Raw genomic sequence first — 20,237 nt, forward strand, 5'->3', positions numbered from 1 at the left:
TGGTTTACCCAGATTTTCTTCTTAACGCAGTTTGAGTGTTTAACAATTCATTTCAGAGAGATTTCAAATCAGCTGGCTTAGAGTTAAATAAAGCTGTCTCACAATTTAAAAAATCTCTTTTCTCTCTCTATATATATTCCCATTATTCTTTCATACTTTGGTTTTCTATCTTTTTCCTTGATAAAATGAGATTTATTTGTTTTTTAATCTTAAATAGCTCTTAGATTTTTCAATTCCACAGTTCCTGGTTGTTGTTTTTTTTTAAGTTTGTTGTTTGTTTGTTTATTTTGAGAGAGAGAGCAAGAGCAGGGGAGGGGGCAGGGAGAGAGGGAGAGAGAGAGAGAAAGAAAGAGAGAGAGAGAGAGAGAGAGAGAGAGAGAGAGAGAATCCCAAGTAGGCTCCACAGCGCAGAGCCCAACATGGGGCTCAAACCCACTAACCGTGAGATCATGACCTGAGCCAAAACTGAGACTTGGATGCTTAACTGACTGAGCCACCCTGGCATACCCTTAGTATCTGTTTTTTAATCCATCAGCTTCTGCTTTTATCCTATTTATATCCTTCCTTTCTCTGAGGCATTTATTTTGACTTTATTTATTTGTTACACTAAATTCTGAGGTTGAGTTCATTTTTTTTTAATCAAGTTACTTTTTTTTTTTAATGTTTATTTATTTTTGAGAGAGAGAGAGCACGAGCAGGGCAGGGGCAGAGAGACAGGGAGACACAGAATCCAAAGTAGGCTCCAAGGGCTGAGTTGTCAGCACAGAGCCTGATGCAGGGCTCAAAATCACGAACTGCAAGATCATGATCTAAGCTCAAGTTGGACGCTTAACCGACTAAGCCTCCCTTAATCAATTTACTTCTAAGAGCAGTATTAGTCTTAGCCTGAGTCTCATTTCAGTTACTTAATAATTTGTTATTTATATTTGATCTTCTATTATTTAAGAACAGTTTTTGTTTGATTTTTCCAAGTGGTTGGAGTAGTGCATTTTAAACTTCTGTTGTAGGGAGAAAATGGACACAAAAAGTTTCAACTTTTCTAGAATTTACTGAGGTTTTCTTTTGTGGCTTAACCCAAAACTTATGTTGTTTTTTTCACCATTGCATGGTCAACTGGAAAAGTATACTTAATCTCAATTTAAATAAAAGCTTTAGAAATGACTAAATAAGGCCCATTATAAAAGCAAATGCACGTTTTATACTATAGTCTTTCACTTTTAACTAGCGTTAAATATATCCATATGATATTAAGAGTAAGGACAGGGGCGCCTGGGTGGCGCAGTCGGTTAAGCGTCCGACTTCAGCCAGGTCACGATCTCGCAGTCCGTGAGTTCGAGCCCCGCGTCAGGCTCTGGGCTGATGGCTCAGAGCCTGGAGCCTGTTTCCGATTCTGTGTCTCCCTCTCTCTCTGCCCCTCCCCCGTTCATGCTCTGTCTCTCTCTGTCCCAAAAATAAATCAATGTTGAAAAAAAAAAAAAAATTAAAAAAAAAAAAAAAAAAAAAAGAGTAAGGACAGAGATTCCCAATTTTGCACCTAACCTAACTTTATGTTTACACTGCTAGACCTGTAACAGGCAGAGGGTTTCTTAATAACGTAAGTAATATCTAATCTCAAGGAATGTCCAAAAGTTCTTGAAAATTTCAATGACTATTTAAATTCATTTCCATGTTCTTTTTTTTTTTTTTTAAGTAGGCTTCATGCCCAGCATGCAGCCCAACACAGGGCCTGAATTCTCGACCCCACGATCAAGACCTGAGCTGAAATCAAGAGTCAGATGCTTAACTGACTAAGCCACCCAGGCACCCTTCCATGTTCATTTTTAATTGAAACTAAAGTGATAAAATACTGGTAAGTTCTCCATATCAAACACTGTTTTCAAAAATAATGCATCCCTCCTTCTTCTCTAAAATAGTAAAATGTGATTTGACTATTAAGTAGTATGTTAGAACTATGACCTTTCTTGCATGAGAATCTCTAACTAACGTATCTGTGATTACAATAACTCAGGAGCCCTAGCATATCGGAAATTTACACTGAACTAGCAAAATCCATATATCACTGGCTTTGCCAAATCTATGCTCTTGCAGTGTGTTTGAACTAGAATGATTCCTTTGTTTTCTAATTCTGATTAAAAATTAGTTTCTGAAGTCAAACTTTGTTTCACCCCAAAAGAAAGAGATGGATGAATCCTGACTCTACTGTGAGTTAACTTCAACATAAGCCTTATTGGGATGTGTGGCTGGCTCAGTCGGTAAAGCATGCGATTCTTGATCTTAGGATGGTTGAGTTCAAGCCCCACACTGGGTCTAAAGCCTACTTAAATAAAACAAACAAACAAAAGTAAGCCTTATTAAGACTCAGTTTCTTATACATAAAATAGATGCAATAATAGTTTACATGTCACAGAGTTATTTGGACAAAATCTTAAAATGCATATAAAATGTCTATCATAGTGCCTGGCACAAAGTGAACATTAAATATTTATTATTATTTTTTTGTTTTCCTCATATCAGCTCTCTTTTCTCTTAGATTCACTAATCCCATACTCTGACACTAGCTATGCCTTCTCATTTAAGGTCATGTTCAGAACAATAAACACCTTTACCAACTAACTGATAACAGATATTAAATTGAGTACCTCTCAGCTATGCTTAATCCTGCAGAGCACCTTTTGGTTTCCAAAGTATCCATGTGTCATTTGGAAAGTATTTCATCTTTCTACTCAAAGCTTTCATGATCAGATAAGAAAGTGAGTTTCTGTCATACACATTTATTTTATTCTTCAAAAAATATATTTTATCTCTAACCAATAAACTATAGCCCATAACAACAAAGCCTCCTCTTTAATTGTCAAGCAACTGATTATTCAATTTTAATAGCTATGCCACTCCATGATTATAGCTGTCATTTGAAAAAATGGAACTCCTGTGCCTCTACTAGCATCTTTAGTTTCCAAATAGCTTAATGTCAACTTTCTTTTCTTTTTTTCATTTGAGAGAGACAGAGAGACAGAGAGGGGGAAAGCCCATGTGCAAGGTGGCAGAGAGGCAGGGGAATAGAGAGAGAGAATCTTAAGCAGGTTCCATGGTTAGCGCAGAGCCCAACACGGGGCTCAATCCCACATCCCTGGGATCGTGACCTGAGCCAAAGTCAAGAATCAGACACTCAACTGACTGAGTCCTACCCAAGTGCCCCATCATTTTCAAAAATACAATTTAAGATATGTTAGGTTGCTTCAGTTTATTGCTATATAAAATCACAGGTGTACCTGAGTCAGAGGGAGGAGTGTGGTGAAGTACAGAAAAATAGTACAACTTTTAACTAGCCCATGCCTTCAAATGGCTACCTTCCATAACCTTTAGGGAAAGGCTGTAATTGTGATTCATCTTTCTCTTGAGGGTGAAACCAAAATTTTCCTTCTTACTAGAGCCTATATGCCTCCTTTCATGAAGCTTAGCTATCTTAAAACCCATGTAGTTGGAACAAGTCACATTTCCCCCTAAATTGTTCCCACCTCACCCCCTAACAGGAAAGTATTCTTTTAACAACCAGCTCTCCCAGTAACCTTTATCAAACTCAGAGAAAATTATAAAAAAGCTCTTTACAGAGAACACAGAGATTATTCATTAAACCACCATAACATATTATCAACAGTTTTTGCCACCTGTCCCAGGCTTAGGAATTCTTAATGTAACTAAGCCGTATATACCCACCCTTCCCCATTTTAAAAATTAATTAAAGAAAAAGAACTATTTTTTAAAAAACATTATGAAGTAGTTATCTCTTAAGCCAAAAGGCATATTTTTACTAGATATATATTATGTGCTAAACCACATACTACAAACTTTGTCTTATTTTGTCTCATGCAACCTATGTAAAGTCAGGTGGGAAGTAATTATAGAACAGATGTGAGGGCTGGGGAAAGGAAGGAATAATTTTTATCTAAGATTCACAAAGAAATTCAGCAAACAGGACCAAAGAAATCAACAAGGAATTGAAAGTAAAATGAGCCATGAATAGGCTGCTTACAGATCAGGAGGTAAATTCAAAATAAAACAAAACAAAAAACACTAGAAGCTGTTACAATACACTTTTATTCTTTTTGTTTCTTGCTACACACAAATTCTTAGACTAGTAATGAGTACCTTACATTTGTAAAGAAGTAAATTCAACTGGACTCTGGCTCCCCTAAGTATAAAGACAATTTCCAAAATCAAAATTACAAGTGAAAATTCCTATTTAAAATTTAACTTCTAGCCAGCACACTAAGACAAAAATAAAAGGTGTAGGGATTAGAGCAGAGAGAAGTTACAAGGAGAGATACAAAAACCTAAAGAAGTACAGACTCTGGGGACAGAATGCCTGGATTCAAATCCCAGCTAGTAACCCTGGGCAAGTTAATGTCTTCATCACTGGAGCTCCTGCAAGGATCAAATGGGTTAATATGTGTAAGTGCTTAGAATAAAAGCCTGATAAATAGAAAGCACTGTATAGTAAAATTATCCTTTTGTAGGCAATATGATTTTCTATACAGAATACCCAACAGACTCAGGAAATTATCAGAAATAAGAATTCGGCAGGTTGCTAAACACATATAATTCAATTGTCCTCCTATAAGCCAACAAAGAGAATGTAAATTTCTGGACTTTTTTCGTATGGAAATGTTCAAAAAAGCTTAGAGAATAGTACCAAGAATTACACCACCACCACCACCCCCAACACCACAGGTGCCTACTTTAAACAATGATCACATCAACTCATGGCCAATCTGGTTTAATCCCCACCCACAGCTTCCCCTCTACTTTGGATAATAATGAAACATATCCCAGACATATCCTTGCATCCACTATCATTTCAGTATGTGTCTCTAAAAGATAATGACTCTTTTTTTTTTAATTTTTTTTACATTTATTTATTTTTGGTAGACAGAGAGAGACAGAACACAAATGAGAGAGGGGCAGAGAGAGAGAGGGAGACACAGAATGCGAAGCAGGCTCCAGGCTCTGAGCTGTCAGCCCAGAGCCCGATGCGGGGCTCGAACTCACAGATCGCGAGATCATGACCTGATCCGAAGTCAGACGCTTAACTGACTGAGCCACCCAGGCGCCCCAGATAATGACTCTTTTTAAATATAACTACATACTGTTACCACACCTAATAATTAACAATAATTTCTTAATACTAAATATGTAGTGTTCAAATTTCCCTGATTATTTCATAAATATTTATGTATTAAAATCTGGACCTAAATAAAGTCCAATCATTGCTATTAATCTCAGGTTTCCTTGTCACTTCTCTTCTTTTGTTCCCTACAACTTATTCATTGAAAAAAAAAAACAAGTTGTGTGTCCCAAGGACTTCCCCAAAGCCTTGATTTTGCTGGCTGCATCTCCATAGTATCATTTCATTTGTTTCCCTGTTTTCTGTGTTTCCAGTAACTGGCAATGAGAGCTAGAGGCTTGATGCAATTCAGGTTCAAGTTCAATTTTTTTTTAAATATTTATTTATTTTTGAGACAGACAGCACAAGCAGGGGAGGGGCAGAGAGAGAGGGACACACAGAATCTGAAGCAGGCTCCAGGCTCCAAGCTGTCAGCACGGGACTGACATTGGGCTCAAACTTGTGAACGGCGAGATCATGACCTGAGCCGAAGTCAGACGCTTAACTGACTGAGCCACCCAGGAGCCCCTCAAGTTCAATTTTTTAGCAAGAATACTTAATAGGTAGTGTTGTGAACTTTCACTGAGAGAAACCTAATGTCTGGCTGTCTCTCTGTGATGTTAGCAGCCACCAATAATCTTTACTTAGGTCCTGGGATTCATGACAAAATGGTGATGTTCTACTGATCACTCATTCTTCATTTATTAACCGGAATAATCCCCAGAAAAGAAACTTCCTCTCCTCAACTACATGGTTACTTTCAGGTACAGTGGGATCCTTAGCATACTCCAAAGAAAACTCATGAGTTTTGGGGGTTTGTTTCTTTTTTTTTTAACTATCATTATGCACTCATGGACTTAAACAAAGTTGATGTGACTGAGTATACTGCAGTTATACTTACGATACTCAAAATGTCTCCTCTTTGGCCAGCCAGAGCCCAACCAATTAAGCACCTTCGTTGTTCTGCCACACCCTGTTCATGTTTGATAACTTCTTTGCAGAGATTTCAAGTGCCCAGGTCTGCAATCATCTTTAACCATAAGCTGCTTTCCATATTCAACTCATTTCCTTCTTATTCTATATTTCTACTAAATTGAAAATCCCTAATTCTTCATTATAAATCAGCTGTGTTATACACTCTGAATATTATGATTGAACACAGACCCAGAAATTATCAATTATAGCACTATGTCTCACTGAAGTCTACTTTCAGCATTCCATTAAATGCAACAACAACAAAAAAACAAACAAACAAACAAACAAAAAGCTTCCGAACCTATTCTCTGCTGGCATTCTGGCTCTGGCATATTTTTTCATGTTCTATTCCAAAATTTGGGTATGGTTTTTTAAAATGCACAATGAAATTTCACTGGTTTTTTTTTTTTTTGATGAATTGATAAAATCATCAAGTATGGGGAAATGGTCAAACTCTTAGAAGTTGAATTATTCTATACCATAATTCAGACTTTTGGAAATCCTCATACCTCATCCTTAACATTAAAATTCATGATGCTGTGACTATTTGACGTACTTAATGTATTTGCTATGCTATGCCCCCTTAAAATCATAGAAATGGCATTATCAGTAATAAAGAGATATTTACCTTACTTTACTAAAAAAATTAAACATTTAAAGCCCTGTCACACTACAGCACCAGCATTCATCACTGTGGAAAAGCAGTATCCTATACTTATTGGCCATTTCTTCATAAAACACTGAAAAGTCATGGCTTTGGTGGTCAAAAATCACTTACATCCGCAATTTTTACTACTTTCTTTGATACTAAATCACAATCAGAAATTACATTACTGAATGCCAATTCTCCTTGAAAAAAGCAGGTATGAACTGATATCCTGGTGCAATTTCTTTTCTTCGCAGTTTAAGTGCACCCTTTCCCTGCAGCCAACGTTGCTGGGCTTCGATCACAGGAACCAATGCAACTTTTCCAGGCAACACTGGCTTTAAAACTAAAACAAAGACCACCAACCACCATCACCAACAACAACAAAACAAAATAACAACAAAAATCCTCTGCCCCAGTATGGATTTCTCAGTGATAAAACAGTAACACATCTCTATGAAGTGCTGGTATGTTCTCTGAACATCAGTGCTTTCATCCAACTGAAAAACAAAAAATTCTGCTAGCATGCACACATGACAGTAATTGCTTTTCCAGATGGTATGCCTTTGATAAGGGATTTTTGCCAAAAGCTCATTTTACTTTCTCTCCAAGCATAATATTTGCCATTAACTTTGAAACTGGTTTTACAAGCTTTTCACCAGTAGTGTGAGTTGACCTGTTTTTTGCTATGAGAAGGGTAACTGTGAATAATACTTACTGGTGTGGTCTTCTCCGTCTTTAGCAACAACATTAATCTCACACTGAGAAGCATTATTTTATAAAATTTATACACATTTCACTTTTCATCACAAGTCTAAAAAGTAGTATTTCTAAGGCAGAAATATTAATTCAATTCCGCAGGGTGGCATGGAAGGAGAAGAGCCAAAGCCTGTGCTCTTTCCATCATCCCACAGAGAGAAATGTAGCAAGGGAACACCTATCCCCTCAATATACCTTGTTGACAATTGTTTTCAAATGTTTGAGTCCAAACATTTTTTAAAGGTACCATTTTAACTTAATGTAAACTGTAATCTAAGACATAACCTTATAAATGTTCTAGGGCCATAATTCAGGTACTGATTTTATTTTGCTTTCATCCAATCTCAAAAGCACCCCCCCCCTCAAAAAATTTACAAAAAAATATTGTCAAAATGTATTATATAAAACTTCTGTGAAATTTTTGTTTGTGAAATTTTCACTTCATTTTCAAAGGGGAAAATAAAAAATATTAATAAAGGATATTGTGTGAAAGCTTGGAAATAAATGAGTGGGGAGATATAAGAAATTGATGAATTAGAGATATCCTAATTTAAGGAATTAGGCAAATAAATTTGGCTATGTTGCACTTTCACAAGTAGAACCATAGTTAGCAACCACAACCAATTCATTAGCAAATCCAATTGATCAGAACTTCCTATTCCCTAATCTTAACTGCTGTTGAGATCTGAGCATAGTACTATACTGCTCAGAAAGGACTTCTAGAATTTGATTTTATGTGCTCATCTTCTGACTGTTTTTAAATGGTTTTCAAATGAGTGTATTTAGCTTCTCTAGCCCCAACAGTAAACCTTTGTAGTGAAAAATGCCTTCAACTTCATTTATAAGGAAGTTATAAATAATTTATATTCTTCCCCATTATCTAGAATCATTCTTTGCAAAGCTTGGACATTCGACTAATGTTGTTAAAAAATAAGAGAAATGTTCTGGAAACAAGACAAATTATATATTTAATCATCATTATCTGATTCAAAATGACACACAAAAAAATTTAGAGAAGTACAAGATATCTACTAGCTGCCAGAACAGTTCTAAAACTTCTCATCAAAGCAATCTCTTTTTCATCTATTTGATTCAAGGTAACTTTTCTTTGACAAACATTGTTCAGTTACACCAGCCCCTTTAGAAGATAGTCATTTATTTTAACTGACGCAGTCAGGATTTTCCAACGTCATGGATTCTTATTATTTTAGAACTTACTGCTTTACATATTCTTCTTCCAAAACAGAACAAAATTAAATTAATAATCCTAGTAATAAGTGATACATTTTTCTCAGATCTTTTTCTCTGTATTCGAGCAAGATTAATTTACAAACCTCTATAATATATACAGAGAACCACCAACTTTGACCTGCCCCCTAAAATAATAATTTTCCATACTTCTTGCCTATTTGGAAACACATAATTAGAAAAAAACTTTTTTTTGTTTTTAAATAAATACCTAACTGTATTCAGTTTAGAATTTATATGTATTTTAGAAAAATAGATAGCACTATGTTTTTTGTTGACACTCCATTTCCATTCATTGTTTTGAACTGGCATTTGTAGTCTTTAAAGTGGGATCCACCCCATGACTTGGAAGTGTCACTTGATTCTTTAATTACATATCTCCCTTTTCTGGTCCAAGTGAAACTGACCTATCAGATCCCAAAGGTCCTACAGAGACAGTCCATGTTAAAGTGATACCTCTTGGTGAATAAGAAAACCCTTAATAATAAGTTTAGGAGACCAAGAACAAAAAGGTTTCCAAATCAAACCAAAGGACAATCACTAAGGTCTCATGTATCATGTGAGCAGACTTTGTCAGAATGCTTAATTCATCTGCCTATCCCAGAGGGTCATACATAAAATAATTACTAAATTGACATTTTTAATAAATAATAAATAATAATTTAATAAATAATAAAATTAAAACTATTATCTAACCTAGTTTACTCAGTCTCAATCTGCACCCAGTATATTCCTTATAATTGACATGCTTTACTAATTATAAAGATTATCTCCCTTTTAAATCTGCATCTTTTCTGTTTTGGGGGCAAGAGGGTAGGGAAGGATGAATTCTTCCATAAAAGCTAAGCATTCTAACACAAAAACTTTTAAACTTATGAAATCTGTATATAGAAACCAATATTACAAAATGACTTCCAAGGAGTCAGATTAAAGTAAAATTGTGCCTCAAATACCTTAGAAAAAGTAGAAATTCTAAATGTTGGGGTCTTCATTTGGAACCAAAATTTTCTACTGCATGATCTTGCTGATGGTCCTTGATTTTATCATCAGAGTCGGTTCCAGTTACATTTCCACTAATAAGGACAGATCTACAGTAGAAGAAAGAAGATACACTTAGTCTACTGAAAACATTACAGATTTAGATTCTATTACATATCATTGTTTCCCTGTAAGCACACGAAAATTCTTACGCAGATGCTTTATTCAAGAAATGCCAATTCTCATCCTTGTCCCTACTACAGATTTTAAAAATTGAAATTAAAGATTAAAAGCTCAATAATTAATTAATTAATTAATTAATAAGAGATCATTAGTTACTAGCTTTAAAAAGGTTCAGATCCCCAATGAAGATATGTAGCAAACTGGGCTTTGCATCAGTATTCCGAGGAGACCGCGACCCTCAACTATTAGCTTACTCTCATCAGAATTGCTGATGTTACCCCAGCAGCAGTGGCTTCAGCACCCAGTTTTAGGTAAAGTGGAACAGTAGGAGGGAATGGGATTCCTCGCAGAAGATACCTCAATGCAATGGCTCCTTACCGGATCACTGTCACTGGGACATGACAAACTTGATTTTTTCTAAACTAATGATAGTATTATATCTTCCCATTTTTATCTCAAAGCTAATTCCTAACGGTGGGGGGCTTTGCAGATTATCAGAGGATGCATAAGAAATGTGAAACCTGCTGGCTTTCATTACTTAAAGCTTAACTGGTTTAGGCTTTACCACTCAGGGTTAAGTTTTTCACTAAATTTAATATTCCCTTTAGATCACAAAGACACAGTGGATTAGGTCCAGAGATGATCACTATATCACAGGTCAATTCAGGAACTGTGCCAGTTAATTCTACCTATGGCTTCCACCCATAATCCCTGGGCTTTATTCAAAACACAAACCATTCTGGCCAATTACACTCTCCCCTATTTTCACACCCCAGTCTTCTCTGTGTTTTCTCACCCACCCCATGTGTTCCCCTACCACTGCCCTTCCTTTTAACCTTTTCCCCGGGGAACATATGGAAAACTCTTTTACATAGTGAAACAAATCACCTCTACATCCTCAACCTATCAGTGAACACTGCTTTCAACCTCTGGGCTAAATCTGGCTCTTGAGAAGAGCCCTCTACAGTGAAGGCTAACACAGTAGGGATCAACCTTCCCCACAGTGATATTTCCAGACCCAAACTCACAAGCAATCCCATTCCTGCCTTCAAGCTCAAGCCATCTGGCTTCCTACTCTCTTCTCTTTGTCATTCAATATCCCAATCTATCATTCGTAACCTAGGTCCAGACTTGATCCCTTAGATGTGCTCTACTGCTCTCATTTCTCCAGGTAGTTACTGTGTTATTACCGGTCTCAAAATCTTGACTGTCACCCAAGCTATCCATCTACTGAGTATGTTACTTTCTTCCTTCCACTTCACCACCCTCAAATTCCTAATGCTGGTTCAATTTAATCACCTGCTAGAGAGAAAACACACAACCATGTGGACTGATCCTGCTATTAACATTAAAGTTTTCAATTTTATATATACTTTAGTTTTCTTTAATGTTTATTTTTGAGAGAGAGAGAGAGAGAGAGAGAGAATGAGAATGAGAATGAGTGGGAGAGGTGCAGAGAGAGAGGGAGACACAGAATCCGAAGGAGGCGCTAGACTTGGAGCTGTCAGCACAGAACCCGACACGGGCTTGAACTCAGACTGCAAGATCATGACCTAAGCAGAAAGTCAGAGGCTTAACTGACTGAGCCACCCAGGTGTCCCTAAAGTCTCTAATTTTAAACAATGAATGCTATCCAGTGAGCCTTTTACATATCGTTAATCAGGTCCTTCCCCCATTATTCACACTGCCTTTCCTTCCAAACTTTTGGTACGGGAAAGTGGTTTCTTCATGTTTTCCTTAACTGTTTGTGTAGGTTGTTATTATTATGAAAACACGATTTCTTTCATTTACTTTGAACGTTTTTTCAATTGCTAGTTTTTAATATAAAAGTTTTTATTTTTAGGTGGCCAGATTTGTCCACCACTGCCTTCTCCGTTTATTATTTCTCTGCTTAGAAATTTCTCCTCCTTCAATGATAGCAGATAAATACTCTGATTTTTACCTTGTCTATAGGCTAATTGTTTCAATACTTCATTCCAAAAGATGTATGAAATGAGATTTGACTCTAAACTGTTTTCTGAATTGCCAACCAGTTTTCCTGACAACATTCAGTAATGCTCACCATCCTTTGGTTTATAAGGGTTTTTTTTTTCCCCACATATTTCATTTGTTTTTCTAAAATAAGGCTGACTTCTGGGCTATAATCTGTTGCAGTAATGTAATTGTTGTTTCCTTACATGTTTTAATTTGTGGTAAGAATATTCTTTGGTATTCTCATCTCCAATTCGTCCCAACAACAGTTAAGATACATTTTACCAGTTTCCCAGGACATGCCAAGTGATTTCATGAGTAAGAAATGGCTGCCCAGTCTACTCTGAGTACTGTGTCTTTCTGTTATGGTTGTTGCCTATACACATTGCTCCTTTCTGTTTTAAGGCATCATCCATTCCACTACTGAGTCAAGAACCGAAACCCCTCTAACCATGCTAGAAAGACACCCTTCTTAAATATTTATTCACCTGGAGCCAGATTCATAAATTCATAAAACCTTGCTCTTTGCAATTTTCCATGTTCTGTATGTGGTCTTTTCATTTATAAAATCTGATTTGCATAAAATAAAGGTATCTCATTCACAATTTTTATTTCATAGGCCAACATTTTTATCATCTCTGAAGTATTTTTCAGATTTTCCTATTATCTTTTAAGATCCACAGGTGTGTTTATTATTTTTAGTTTACATCTTTTGCATACACTGACATCAAAATATTTTATCAAAACTGAAAAATGATGTAAAAGGAACACATATTTTAACAGTCTCATTCCTATGTCACCCACATGCAGCTCACATTGCCCTTGATTGTTATTGGTCACCACTTTTGTTAGTTTTTTCTATGTCCTTCCAGCAATTCTTTATGTAAATACACTTAACTGAAGAACAGTCTTATTCTTCCTATCTTCTTAAACAAAATTCCCAGTTTTACACCTTACTTTTTTTTCACTCAGCATATCCTACAGGTGTTCCATGTTAGGGTCTGTTTCAGCATTGTTTTTAAAGCTCCGTGACATTTCATTACATGAATATATACTAGTTTGGGTAACTAGGCCCGCGATTGTAAGAAATTAGACTCCACAAATTTAAGTGTTGTTTTTAAAAGGAATTTAGAGTTCAAGAGCAGCAACTGTACAGACCAAACAGTACAGAAACCTATGTAGTGTGATTTCACAAATTTGTAATTTTATTGATAAATATAAGTTCTCTTGTACATCACTTTATCTTTTCTCTCAAGTTTACTGTAAGCTTATCTAAAAATCTATCAACTGTTATAGTCATATGAGAGTGAGGAGCCTCAGATAATAAAAGCTGCCCAATCTCACTGAGAGCTTCAATGGGCTGACAAAAATGAAATACAGCTGCACAAGAGTCAAGACAGTTGTACAAGTCAAGAAATGTTTCATTCTAACTTAGTGGAATCAGAAAAGGTTTCACAGGAGAAAGAGCCCCTTAAGTTCAATCCTAAACGAAGAAATACTCAAGAGGCAGATGAAGGCAAGAGAAAGCATGAAAGAGGGATCAGAATAAAGAGCCGTTTGAAATAGCACACCTTGTCAAGAACTCTAAGGGTTCCACTTCCACTCAGAATACAGAGAGCCACAAAAGAATGTCAATCCCACCCTCATGAGTAAAAGCCAGATCTATCAAATGAAAACTTCTGTTAAGCCTAACAAAGAGTCAAGGTCACAGGGCAACCAAGTAAATTTAATTCCAAAGAGGGACAAGTTCCTCCAAGGAGAGACCACACACATAACTTGTTTTACCTTCAGTAGGTCACAGAAAAAGAAGTGGTCACCGTACACGTGTATAAGAGAAAGAAATCAGCTAAGATTTTAACAAATTCTTAAAGACTAAGTGTAGACTGATGTGTCAGTTTGGAATGGCTGGAGACCCCAGACACACGCAGGAGTTTACACTCAACTGTAAGTTCTTCTGCATGCCTCGGCCAGGTGCTCACAAGAAAAATTAAAGGTAAACCAGAGAGAGCCCTGCATCAACAGGCAAGTGTGCAGGAGGTTACAAGAATGGGCATGAAACCCTGCCTGATTCCTCAACCTTTCATCAAACACAGAGCAAAAGCCTAGAGCCACTAGGGGAAGGACAGAAAACCCTCTCAACCTAGGATCCAGGCAAAAATCTACTAATTCAGAGAAGAATACAAGCAAAATGCCTCTGCCTCTGGAGGAGGAGGAGGAGGAAACAGTCTCAAGCCCCAAGACACGGGCAAAGATACACTGATGCTAGGAAAAGGTAGAGGCAAAAAAAAAAAAAAAAAAAAAAAAATTCTGCCACTTTTGGGGAGGGAGCAGGAAAGAGTCGTGGGAAAAGGATCCTGCACCAATACCAAAAGAGATCAACTACCACATGACCAAATACAAATATATGGCAGAATCTGACTACCACAAGGGAGAAAGAGCAGAAAAGCTAAGAAAGCCTCACCACCAACACCCAGGAACATAGGGCCTGACCAGGATTGGGTCTGGACTAGGACAAGAGAAGCCTGCCCTGCCCCACAGACACAGGCATGGGTAACAAGCAACAATAATCACTGGGCAGAGGGACAATAACATAAAGAGAAATCTCTCTGGTACACAGATATGCAAAGACTGTTGAAAGATGAGGGTGGTACAGGAACACAGAAAAAATCCTGTAATACCACATGCCACACTCTAGACACAAGGGAACAGCAGCCAACTGCTGGAGAAATTTGAAGCCTGTGGTACAATGAAGGTAATGAGGGCAAAAGAATCCAAACCTCACTCGGTTCATGATTAGATTGACTCAACCTCCAGCACAAACAGCCTAACAAAAGAAGAGGAGCGTTTCAATCTCTCCTATTCTTCTGTACACAATGATGAACATTAAATCAAAAATTACGAAGCATACACAAGAGCAAAAAAATAATAATAATAACCCTTTGTCAAGAGATAAAGCAATCAACACAATCAGAAATGATTTTGCTATTGAAAGTTATCAGCCATTTAAAAATAACTATAAATATGTTAAATGGTCTAGTAGGAAAGATGGAAAACATGCACAAACAGATGGACATTTTCAGCAGTGAGATGGAAACTGTAAAAAAAAGGCAAAATATAAAAGATAGAAACAACAGAAAAATTCTATTAGAGAAAAAAAATTCCTGAGACAGGCTCAAAAGCAGTCTGGACACAGATGAGGAAAGAATTGGTGAACTAAAAGACAAGTCGGTAGAAAGAATCCAAAATGAAAACAGGTAAAAAGAGTGATGGGAAAATACAGCTCGGGGCATCCAAGAGCTGTAGAATTATAACAAAATATCTAATATTCAGCTGAAGCCTGAAGAGAAGGAAACAAAAAAAAAATGAGATGAAGAGATAATGGCCAAGAATTTTTCCAAATGAATCCAAGACAACAAAACAGCAAAAAAATCCTACAGAATCCGAATCATAAAATATACCTAAATGCGTGTGTGCGCGCGTGCACACACACACACAAATATGTACGGATAGATCATAGCTAAAATGCAGAAAGATAAAAAAATCCCAAAGGCAGACAGAGAAAAAAAATTACTACATACAAAGATTAAAATTTCCTTCTCTTCAGGAAATTACACAAGCAAAAGACAATAGCATAGAAAGATTAAAAAGCTGAACATAAAATTCTATCACCAGAAAAAAAATTTTCAAAAATGAAGAAAGAAAAAATGTTTTGACAAATAAAACCTGACAGGATGCACTGCCTGCAAACATCAAAAATGTTAAAGGAAGTTTGTTAGGCAGGGGTAAAAGTTACCAGGTAAAAACGTAGATCTACAAAAAGAAATGATGAGCACTATAAAGAGAAGGTAAATATAAAATACTGTTTTTTTTCTTATTTTATTCATTTTAGAATGAATGAAGAACATTTAGAATGAAGAACACAAATAATGTATTGTGGGGTTAACAACATGTATACAAGCAAAGTTTATGACAACATACATAAAGAGGAAAGACAGAAAATAAAGTATACGGGCATAAGGTGATCATGTGACACATGAAATAGTATAATGTTATTTATACAAAGATTGTCAAAAGTTATCGGGGCGCCTGGGTGGCGCAGTCGGTTAAGCGTCCGACTTCAGCCAGGTCACGATCTCGCGGTCCGTGAGTTCGAGCCCCGCGTCGGGCTCTGGGCTGATGGCTCAGAGCCTGGAGCCTGTTTCCGATTCTGTGTCTCCCTCTCTCTCTGCCCCTCCCCCGTTCATGCTCTGTCTCTCTCTGTCCCAAAAATAAATAAAAACGTGGAAAAAAAAAAAAATTAAAAAAAAAAAAAAAAGTTAAAGTTGTATCTTTTAAACCCTAGAGTAGTGATTCTCAAGCAGGGGGGTATTTTACTCCCTCAGGGACATGCAGCAAACTCTGGAAACATTTTGGTTATCATAACTGGGGGTGGGGAGTGGGTGCTGTCATCTAGTAGAGAGAGGCCAGAGACGCTGCCAAAATTCCTGCAATGCACACAGAATATCCCCTCCAGTCCCCAACAACTATCCAACTGAAAATACCAGTAGTGCCAAGGTTGAAAAGCCATGACTTACAGCAACTGCTAAAATATATGTGTATATATACATAGATAATACATACTAACATATGTGTATACATACATATATGTATTTATACATGTGTACATAAGTGTATACGTGTGTATATACATGTATATCTATATATATAGAATAAGCCAAGAGTTTGCATAAAATGGAATTATGAAAAAAGACTAACTCAAAGGATATAATAATCAATATTATAATCAGTAGAGGATAGAAAATCACTAAGACATAGAAGATTTGAAAACACTATCAATTCACTTGACCTAACTGAACACTTACAGAATATTCTACACAATGAGAGCAGACATATATTCTTTTCAAGGGCACATGGAACATTCACCAAGAAAGACCATATCCTGGGCCATAAAATGAACCTCAACATATTTAAAAGAATTAAAGTCAAATGATGTATTTTCTCTGACCAAAACAGAATTAAATCAGAATAAATCAGTGAAAAATAAAGAATTACTGAGGGTTAGGAATTGAACAACACACTCCTAAATTTCCCAAGGGTCAAAGAGTAAGAAATTTTTAAAATATTTTTAATTGAATGAAATTTAAAACAGAACATACCAAAATTTATGGGATACCACCTACATAGTTTTTAGAAACAGAAGAGCATTAAATGCTTATATTAGAAAACAAGCAAAGTCTTGAACCAATAATAATAAGCCTTCATCTTAGAGAAGTAGAAAAAGAAGAATAAACTAAACACAAAGCCATTAGAAGGAAGAAATAAAATTGAAAAAAAACTAGAGAAAATCTATGAAACTGAAATCTAGTTCTTTGAAACATTCAATAAAATTGAATAAACTTCTGGCTAACGTGATCAAGCAAAAAAGAGAAGCCACAAATCATTTATATCAGGAATGAAAAAAGAGCACCACTAGGATGCTATTAAAAGGATAACAAAAGAATACTATGAACAACTTATGGCAATACATTTTACAACTTCCATAAAATGTACCAATTTCTTAAAAATCTGAAGATAAACTACCAAGTTCACTAAAAGAAGAAACCAGATAATAAGGATAGCTCTTAATATATTAAGGACATTTAATTCATAATTTAAAACCTTCCCATGAAGAAAGTTCCATGACAAGTGGCTTCCTTGGTGAATTCTACCAAACATCTACAAAAGAAGTTATACCATATTACATAAACTCTTCCAAATATACATAAGAAGAAAACCATTCTCAATTCATCTTATAAGCACTACTCATAAATTTCAGCATTACTCTGATACAAAAATCAGACAAAAGAAAAAACTTCAAGAAAAATTAACTACAGACAAACATCCTTTCATGAATATAGACACAAAACATCTTATTAAAAACATGAATCCAGCAATAAAGAAAAAGGAATATATATAATGACCAAACAATTTATCCCAGCAATGCACTATTAATATTAATATTAGTTCCACATATGAAAAAAAATCCACCAATGAAATTCACCCTAACAATGGACTAAAATATAAATGATCATCTTAATAGATATAAAAAAAAAATTAGAAAAAGCCCAGTCATTCATGATTCAAAACTCAGAAAACTAGAAACAGAAGGGAAGGTCCTCAGCCTAGGACATGAGTCTACAACAAATCTACAGCTAATATACATAATCATGAAATACTAAATGCTTTCCCTCTAAGATCAGGAATAAGGCAAGAACATCTGCTCACCACTCCTATTCACTGTACTGGGCTGCCAGTACAATAATGCAAGAAAAATGAACAAATAAAAGCCTATAGATGAAAAAAAAAAAAGAAACAAAAATGCCTTTTTTTTTTTTTTTTTTTTTTACAAATGATAGCATTGTCTATATAGAAAATCCCAAAGAATCTACTACTGAAACTGATAAGACAATTTATACAAAGTCAACACACAAAATTCAATTGTACTTCTATATGGTAGCAATGAATAATTAGAAATAAATGAACAAAACAGTAGCAATTACATTAATATCAAAAAACATTTAGGATAAATATAACAAAATAAATGGAAGATTTGTATGCTCAAAACTATAAAACTCTGAGTGAAAAATCAAGGATCTTAATAAATGGAGATATACTCTTCTCAAAGACCAGATCCATCAATATTGTTAAAACAGCAATTCTCGTGCATTTATAGATTTACCTAAGTCCCAATTAAAATCCCAGGAGATTTTTTTCTTTGTAAAAACTGACAAGCTGATTCTAAAATTTATATGGAAATGACAAGAACCTAAAATACTCAAGACAATTCTGAAAAAAAAAAAAAAAAAAAAAAAAGAAGTTGAAAAGCTTACAGTACCTGACTTCAAGACTTTGTATAAAGCTATAGTTATCAAGACCTTGTAATTCTGGCATAAAGATAAACATACAATCCAAGGGAAAGGAAGAGACAATCCAGAAACAGATCTACAAATTCACAGTCAACTGAGTGTCAACAAAAGTACCAGGGTAATTCAGTGGAATTGGCTTTGTAACAAATGCTACTGAAGCAACTGACAATCCCTTTGGTGGGTGGAGGAGAGCCTCAATTTATACCTCATATCTTATACAAAAATTAATAGACCTAAATATTTAAAAATGCAAAACTATAAAACACCTAGAGCAAAATTTAGGAGAAAATTAGGGGGTCCTAGGTTAGCCTAGGGGTTGTCAAACTTTTTCTGCAAAAGGCTATACAGTGAATGTTTTAAGTTTTATGGGCTACACAGTCTCTACTGCAAATACTCAACTCTGTCATATTGCAACCATAGGCAATGTGTAAACAAATGGGCATGGCCATGTTGCAACAAAACTTGATTTACAAAAACAAGCAGTGGGTTCAGTTAGGTGTAGTCTGCCAAACTGAGTTAGACAAAGAGTTTTTAGGTCTGACACAAAAAGCACAAATCATAAAAGAAAAATTGATATATCACAGTAAAACAACATTTTTAAATTCTACTCTTCGAAAGACAGCGTTATGAAAATGTAAAGACACGTCACAAGCTTGGAGAAAACATCTGCAGAAATTATCTGCAAAACACAGACCTCATAAGGAACGTGTTTTTGGAACATAAAGAACGTTTCAATACAATAAGAAATCAGCATTCCAATAAACATAATGGCATTCCAAAAAAAAAAAAAATTTGAACAATGCTAAAATGACAACTCTAGCAAGCAGTCTCATTACTTGGTACATGTGTTTAATCTTTCCTACTGGCCTTTAGGCTCCCTGAAGCTAGACTATTCCTGTCTGAATAGAGCATCCAACATTCCAGCTTATACAAAAAAGATAACCGACAAATGAAACAAAGTTATCAGGACATTTTTAAAAATATTTATTTATTTATTTATTTATTTTGAGAGAGAGAGAAAAAGACTGCAGGAGAGGGGCAGAGAAAGAGGGAGAGAGAGAATCCCAAGCTCTGTGCTGACAGCACAGAGTCGGACGTGGGGCTGGATCTCATGAACTGTGAGGGCATGACCTGAGCCTAAATCAAAAGTCAAACACTTGGGGTGCCTGGGTGGCTCAGCCGGTTAAGTGTCCGACTTTGGCTCAGGTCATGATCTCATGGTCCGTGAGTTCGAGCCCTGCGTCGGGCTCTGTGCTGACAGCTCAGAGCCTGGAGCCTGCTTCAGATTCTGTGTCTCCCTCTCTCTCTGACCCTCTCCCATTCATGCTCTGTCTCTCTCTGTCTTGAAAATAAATAAACATTAAAAAAAAAAAAAAAGTCAGATGCTTAACCAACTGAGCCACCCATATAC

At 35.9% G+C, this 20,237-nt stretch overlaps 1 protein-coding gene across 6 annotated transcripts in view; it reads right to left on the minus strand.

The window, feature by feature from the left end:
- The window catches only part of NCOA1 (nuclear receptor coactivator 1), a 242,724-nt gene that overhangs the window by 178,401 nt on the left and 44,086 nt on the right, over positions 1 to 20,237 (minus strand). For all 6 annotated transcript variants that reach the window (XM_045447551.1, XM_045447552.1, XM_045447549.1 and 3 more), the window contains exon 2: positions 9,743 to 9,877. The gene's annotated coding sequence lies outside the window, so the exon portion shown is untranslated. The remainder of the gene's footprint in view (positions 1 to 9,742; positions 9,878 to 20,237) is intronic.

Source organism: Leopardus geoffroyi, chromosome A3 (assembly GCF_018350155.1).
Source record: "Leopardus geoffroyi isolate Oge1 chromosome A3, O.geoffroyi_Oge1_pat1.0, whole genome shotgun sequence".
NCBI lineage: Eukaryota > Metazoa > Chordata > Mammalia > Carnivora > Felidae > Leopardus > Leopardus geoffroyi.